Source organism: Castor canadensis, chromosome 1 (assembly GCF_047511655.1).
Source record: "Castor canadensis chromosome 1, mCasCan1.hap1v2, whole genome shotgun sequence".
Classification (NCBI taxonomy): domain Eukaryota; kingdom Metazoa; phylum Chordata; class Mammalia; order Rodentia; family Castoridae; genus Castor; species Castor canadensis.
Genome location: NC_133386.1, coordinates 184,011,619 through 184,019,912, shown reverse-complemented (window position 1 = coordinate 184,019,912; position 8,294 = coordinate 184,011,619). Strand labels below are relative to the sequence as shown.

Genomic DNA, 8,294 nt, shown 5'->3' with positions numbered 1-8,294 from the left:
AAAAGAAACCTACTTCCATAATAATAATCACCAAAAGTGTTGCAGATATTTTCCCTACTGGAAACATGTTTTATGTAGTTGAATGCATTATTTTTCCTGTGTCTTCTTTCAATGTGTTTTCACTTAAGATGTTCTTCCCCACCAAGAGATTAGATCTACACTGATCTCTTTTTTCTGTTTTCTTAACAGATTTATGTTTCATTGGAAGTCATAAATATATGCTATTTACAAGATTTCTTTTCCTTGGTGGCGTTGAGAAAAGACTTGGTTTTAAAAAGTGCCTATCTCTTAAATATTAAAAATATGAGTGTCTATCCAGGAGAGTTTAAGAGAGGGAAAAGATCAAGATGAAGTGATCAGTGACATTTGGGCCACAAAAGGGTACCCAGACCATAAAGAAAACTTGAATCAAAGCATGAAAAAATCCTCCAGCCCAGACCATAGACACCAACTGTCCATTGTGATCATGTAGTGGAGGGGCCTGCAGATGGCCACATAGCGGTCATAGGCCATCACTGTGAGCAGGAGGATCTCAACTGCCCCAAAGAAATGTTCTGCAAAGAGATGAGTCATGCACCCAGTAAAGGAGATAGTTTTGTTTCCAGTGAGTAAGTCAAATATCATTTGGGGGGGCCATAGGAGAAGAGCAGCAGCCATCTATGAGGGATAAGAAGAACAGAAAAATATACACGAGTGAGCCCAGGGCTGGGCTTGTGGTGATTGTCACAGCAATGAGCAGATTGCCTACCAGGGTGAGAAAGTAGATTGCTGAAAATATAACAAATAAGAGTTTCTGTACATCTGGGTTCTGTATCACACCAAGGAGGATGAATTCTGTAACATTGGACACTTGCTCCATGAAACTGTTTGGCATTTGGATAATTGATTTATCTGTTAATAGCACAAGGACTGAAATTTTGGCTAACAAACTTTGATGAAGCAAATAATTTCCATTCATATATTTCTGTTGAAAAAGGTCTGGTTGCCCTTCTGTGGCCCAAATGTCATTGATCATTTCATCTTGATCTTTTCCCTCTTCTAAAACTTACCTGCACAGACACTCACATTTTTGGACTCTTTGTGGCAGCAAATAGTGGACTGATGTGTATGCTCATTTTTTCTATTCTTGTCACCTCCTACGTCCTCACACTTTGCTCGCTAAAGAAGCACAGCACTGAAGAAGAGCAGAAGGCTCTCTCTACCTGTGCCCCCCATATTACTACAGTTGTCCTATTCTTCGTACCCTGTATCTTCATGTACATTTGACCCACGATGATCTTGCCATTGACAAAGCATTTATTGCATTTTATACTATGGTAACACCCATGTTAAACTTCTTAATCTACAACTTCAGAAACACAGAGGAAAAATATCATGAGAACCCTCAGGGGCGAAAGAAAAATCAGTTAATAATTCACATGATAGATAAGACAAATTAAAATTTGCATTTTTTACCAAGAGTGGCTAATGGAAAGGATAATGGCCTTAAAGTCAGAATATTTGAATTTGAATATTTTTGTTCCCCTGTTTTCTATAATCTTTAGTGGCTCTTCTAATATAAGATAAATGTTTGATTAAATGATGATTGAAGACTCTTTCAATTAGAAATTTCCTGGCATTTACAATTTGGTAACCAAAAGGATATTATTAATCAACACAAAATATCGTAAGTTTATGTAGTCACGAGTAAATTTCCACAAATTTCAGGCACAAGTTATATCACTATCAAGCCAGGTAACTACAATATTTTAGCTAAAAAGACTAACACTTAAATATTTATGCAATGCATGATTTTAATTCAAAGCAATGGAATCATGATAGACTTTCTATTGTGAGAGAAAGAGAAAAAACAGAAATGAATGGGTTTTGAGGAATGGGAATCATTAAGAAATGATTCATCCTAAAATTACAAAATTAGTGCTGCTGTACTATGCACTCCAGGGAGAGCACATACATGACAATCTTGCTCTTTCCAGAGGAAATTATTTTCTCTGCCTAAAACCAAAGGAAGTACATAAAATTCATCTATGTACAGACCCAGAACAACATTGGACTTGCTTTCTCAGGTAGAAGACATTTTGGTGAAATCTTTTCCTGTCATAAGCATCCTACATACCACTTTAATGCCAACATAGCTTGTACTGGATGGATTTATATCTTAGTTAATAAAGAAAAATGTAGTTAACCCAAAAGAGAGTCAATGATAGCTGAGTAATCAAAACAGAAATTCTGCACTTTCAAATTTGACTAGAGAATTGCAGATCAACAAGATGGGGAGTCATTGAAATACAGAAAAATTTTATGAAAAAGAACACAGATTTGAAAAAAAAATGGATCAGAGACAAAATAAAACGCCTGCAAATCCATCAACTTCATATCTATCTTTAAAAAATCTGAATACTGAAATGACAATTTTGCCAGGCCTGCATCTTATATTAAACATATGCTACATACAGATTAACACTGAGCAGGTTAGAAACAACCCATTCCAACAGGAGATCAGCTTTTCTCAAGTATAGCCAACCTATTTGCTGATCAGTACACATCAATATATTTTGACCTCATTTTGCAGTACACTTATTTTTAAGTAGCACCCTGCTTCCAAATGTGATATGTGTCACATTCAGGAGCCAATGTGCTATTCCCTAAGTTTCTTTTCCCCTGCTGCAGCACATCTGGAAGACTCATGTTGAGATAGAAGTGTCCAGACAAAGAAAACTAGCTGGATTACTGAGAACAAATGACTTCAAGGGCAACATAACCCTTAGTGGGCAAGCAGAAAATAAAATTGTATATGTTAAGACCCTGAAAGTTCAGAATTAATTTGTTATCATGAAAAATCCAGCTGACCATGATGAATTCATCAACTAATTTCACCTTTTAAAAGTCTCACCACTATTAAGGACAAAATAAATTAACATAACTTTTGGAATTATCTTGATTTTCAAAAAGTATACAATGCAATATTTACAAGCCCAGTCCATTTAGTGTCTTTTTTATTGTCATAACATACTATACTACACTAACTGACATATTTTAATGATGAATTCATATTCCATCATCTTCTTCTTGTATAAGAATACGAAAGGAGATTAAAACAAAAACTATGAACCCCAATGTAAACTAGGATTTCCAAGTTTCCAAAAACAATTTTCTAATTTTATACACAGGTCCATCTACCTACACATTTTTCTCAGCATATGTTCCAATTTTCCACCAGTTTCCCATAATCATATCCTACACATTTCCTTTAATCTCAGAATATTATGCCTCCTACTTATCAGGAAAATGGGGACTAAAAGAAAGCGAATTTCTCACTCTTAAACTTCATCAATAATTTTATCCAGTTTCTAAATAAATGACAAAAGGACAGAGAACAGAACTTCCCAGTGTTTGTCTCAACTCATAAACATCAAAAGAAATAATGACCATGATAAAGAGCTATATAAAACAGGTGAATGCTGATAGCACCTGGGTTTAGTATGGAAATAAAAAAAAAACATGGAAAAGGATAGGAAAGAACACAACTTCCCTCTCCTTACCGCAAGAATCACAGTTTAGAATGAGATACCCTCTGCCTGTGGTAAGGAGAATCCAGCACAGAATTTTGCCTCTTGCCACAACACTGGGACTGCCACAGTAAAACCTAGCACTGCACGGTCTCCAATGGCCCTAATCTCCACAATTCATTACTGACCTGTCTCCAGGTCCACAGCATCACTGGCTCAACTCAGAAGTTCAGACTTTAGGCTTGCCATAAATCCCTTCTATCACAAACAGACTCAGTCTTGGGTCTTCCCAAGGATAAGGCTGATCACAGCAGCTGTGAATGCTCTTAGCAGGAAATGAAGTTCTCACTTTAGAAAACAGGATGGAAGTTCATCAAACACTTAGAAATGGAATGACCATCTGTATCACTTATGCTACTTCTGAGTCTTTACCCAAAGAATTGAAATCAGGAAATCTAAGAGATAAGGGCAATTTCAGTGGTTCTGTTCATACCTGTAATCCCAGTTACTTGAGAGGCAGGGATCAAAAAGATGTGATTCAAGGCTTCCCTTGGCAAAAAGAAAATGTCCTGACCTCTTAGAGAGCTAGAATTAGAATTTCAGCCAAGATGGAAGCCAAAACACCTTGTCCTGTTCTTTCTCTTGTGACCATCGCATCTGTGACATGGTTAGTGTAGGGCCAAGTACACTGTGTTAGCACACCCTGTGTATGGCTTTAATTAGAAAGTCATCTCAAGAGTTGATCCCTAAGGCACAATTTACTTTAGTCATGGAAGTATGGATGCATGAGCTACCCAGAGCGTATAAACAACCATAATACTTGTCATACCGAGTTACAGCGAGTATCAAGCAAGATAACATGTGAAAGCATCTAAATCTGTAGAAAACTGGTATTCAGTTAATGCCTTGAGAATTGATCTATGGCTAAGCAGCACATCATGGAGGGAACATGAGTTAGAGCACACAATAGATCTAAAAATCTTACCAAAAAAAAAAAAGGTAATCATGTGAGGTGATGGATATGCTAATTAGCTTGATTATATCAATCATTTCACAAGGCATACATGTATCGAAACATCATGTTGTGTCATAATCATTCTCTGCCTAGACATGACCAACATTCAGAAAGTGTAGTATTTTTCTAATAAAATGTACTATCATTTCACTGTAAAAAAGAAAATACGTTGTACAGCATAAATATACAATTTTGTCAATAATGACTGAACAAAGCCAAAAATTGTAAGATAATTAGCATGATGTGATTATTTTATAACATGTATTTGATTTTTATTGTAAAAGTATCATTGTTTGTGATTAATAGCTTCACCAATTCAAACTGTTCATGAGAAGATTAAATTGAGTGTAGCTTGACAGTTGATGGCAATGTAAGCTAACATAGCAGCTTTTTATCATGTTTCATGGAAATTAAGTTTGCACTGTAATACAAAGGAATAGGAATTGCATGAGATGGAGATAAACTAACATGAACAATGAAGTGCAATGTACATTAAAGATCATCATTTATTAAGGCTGTTTACCTAGAGATAATCTTCAGGACCATTTTCACATGCTCAAAGGAAAATTCACATGCAATGTTTCACAAACATCATCAGCTTCATTGACCTCCTTTATCCAAACTGTCCGAGCATCTGTGCTAATTTTCCAACAACCTGAGGAACAGTTGAAAAGAACTCTAAAGTTGTGCCCCAGAAATCTCTCTAGGCAGCATTTTCTACCCATCATTCTGGAATTTCTTAGGTGTTAGGGATCCGTCTTGTGACTTACATGTGATTTCACATTTTGTCTGATAGAAGCTTCATTCATCTTTTGAAATCAATTCTAGTTTTGTTCCTGGTTGCTTTCAATTTCACTCTTGTCCATATCTTTGACTTCTTATTACTTTCCTGCCCACATTAGGTTGCTGAAATCTGACTTCTATAGACTCATCAATATTTTTCTTAAAAGAGCAGAGACTAGTTCTTTCCCATTTGGATGAGTATTACCCTTACTGGCCCTAAAATTCAGTTAAAAATCTGAAAAAAGTAAGATTTAAATCTCTTCTAATAAATCACTTCCAAGTAATGGTTCATCCTTCTGTCTTCAGTGAGAGTATTTATAAAACCAGCATATACCTAAAAATAAAATTATTTTAAATTACCATAAAATATATTATGCTGGATCTTTCAGTAAATTTTGTTCCTTATTCATTTTCAGACTTTACTATAAAAATTGCAACAATGTAATAACATAAAAGCCATAAAATTTTTACTTAATGCTATGTAATAATCGGAAAATATATAAGAAAATGATTCATGTATTAGTTCAGGTCTCTGTTCTACCACTAATATGAGATTTGGTCAAATAGTGCCATGTCGAATAGCCTGGAAAGTGTGTTGTAAGAATTTAGGGTAAAATTTCTGTGAAAGTTATCAACTTATTGTCTCTCAGCTTCAAATACATTCATTGCTTGCTCCATATTAATGAAAATGGACTCTGCAAACATTTCTTTCCCATACCTGCTCTGTTATGGTGTACAATGCTGCTCCCAGTTAAATGGGTTTCTGTTTCCATCTTATTTTGACTGTGTAGTTTCCAACAGCGTGCATGCTTGGGTGGCAGGGGGAGATGTCCCATGGTGGTCCACTGAGTTTTAATGACATCTGTACCTCAACCTGCTTTCCAAGCCACAGTTTCTTGTCCACCAGCTTCAGTGCCTCCTCCATCATTCCAGTGGGAGGCTCTCAGCATGTAGTACCAGACAAGTTTCTTGTATACAGCTCTGTCCAGCTACTGTGAATGAACTTCTCCACCAATCAATAACTAATATCTAAAACATTCCAAAGTATTAGATTCCCAGGGAGCAATCTATCCTCGAAGTGTATACCTTTCTTAGATATTCATCTTTCAAGCACAGGGCAGTTTTCTTTACCATTAATCCCCTGATAAGATTAATACTTGTATGTGAACTTTCCCTGCAAATCAGGGAATCTATGTGGTCTGTGCCCTGCTTAGACCATGACTGATACAATATGGAAGAAAATGCCAGCCTTATAAGCATTAGATAAACCATGTCTCTGTTCAACTATGCAACCAATATTTAATGAACAATAAAATCCACAAGGGAAAGAATGTAGAGGACAGAGTACAAAGTAAAAGAATACCATTAAATATGTTATTTTCAATAATCAGTTATAAAGAGCATCTCAATGTTACTTAAGGTTATTTTAATATCAAACCACTATTCAAGGTGAAAAGTACTTTTAGGTTCTAGAAATATTTCTAATTACTAGTAATTTATGCATATTTAATGACTAAGAAGCAATAAGGTATAATAACAAAGCATAGACTGAGAGACAGTAAGTCTGAACTGCAGCCTAACTTTAACTTTATGTTTCAGTAGTTGTCCACTAATAATAACAAACTCCTTATGAGAGTTGATGTATTCATGTATAGATCAAAAATTTTGGACTATATGACATTTATTACCTTTATTTATAATGTACAATGATTCTGCTTAATTATTATCTGAAGTCAGTTTTTTTTCTCCAGTTTCCCTATCACCTTCTTTACCTCAGCATTTCTGAGGGTATAGATTAAAGGATTTAACATAGGAGCCAGCATAGTATAAAAGACAGCAATAGCTTTATCTATGGTCAGAGTGGTAACCGGGTGCAGATACATAAATATGCAGGGTACAAAGGATAAGACGACTATTGTGATGTGAGACACACAGGTAGAGAGGGCTTTGCGCCTCCCCTCTAAGCTGCAATTCTTTAAGGAACGCAGGATGACCACATAGGATCCCATCAAGAGGAGGAAGTTGAATAGGCAGATGAACCCACTGTTAGCAGCAATAAAGACACCAAGAGTATGAGTGTCATGGTCTATGACGTTGGGGCCACAGAACGGTAGCCAGACTGTGAAGAGGGTCTGGATAGTTGCATGGAGAAATCCTCCAGTCCAAGCTACTCCCACCAAGAGCATGCATAGCATAGCTTGTGGCTCATGATGGTCAGATAGTGCAGAGGTTTACAGATAGCCACATAGCGATCATAGGCCATCACTGTCAGCAAGATGATCTCAACAGCACCAAAAATGTGTTCTGCATAGACTTGAGCCATACATCCATTAAAGGAGATGACTTTCTTCTCTTGCAGGGAGTCCATAATCAGCTTAGGAGCTGAAGAAGACATATAAATTGTATCTATCAAAGAAAGGTGACTCAGGAAGAAGTACATGGGGGAATTTAGGGCATGGCTATTGATAATGGTGACCACAATGAGAAGATTTCCTGATAACGTTATCATGTACAGAACCAAAAATGTCACAAACACTACTTTCTGCATTTGGGGGTTTTGTGTAAGACCCATTAAAATAAATTCAGTCACGTTTCTTTCATTCTCCATCTAGGTGGTGGGGTTGATTTTAAATAAAATACTCCAGGTAGGAATATTTTATTCACCTTCAGGGAAAGGAAAGGGAAAAAAGAACCATAAAATAATTCAATAAAACATAATAATCAGTCACAATCCATTTAATACAAAATCTATTCTTATTTATTTGATGAAGAATGCACATATCATTCAATTAAACTTTGAAATAGTATTTTTTAACTGTTCTGTCATTATTAATTCTCACTTTAGTCAGGCATGGTGACAAACCTATAATTAAGTTCCTTGGGATGTGGAGATAGGAATCATGAGTTCAAAGCTAGCCCAGGTCAAAAAAAAAGTGCTGAGACTCTACCTCAATAATAATATAAAAACAAATAGAATGGAGTGGAGC

General features: G+C 35.9%; 2 pseudogenes; both read right to left on the bottom strand.

Moving 5' to 3' along the window:
• Positions 1–288: 288 nt before the first annotated feature.
• LOC141412594 (olfactory receptor 4C5-like) lies at positions 289–6,232 on the bottom strand (annotated as a pseudogene).
• A 791-nt stretch (positions 6,233–7,023) lies between these two features.
• LOC109674231 (olfactory receptor 4C12-like) lies at positions 7,024–7,927 on the bottom strand (annotated as a pseudogene).
• Positions 7,928–8,294: the final 367 nt, after the last annotated feature.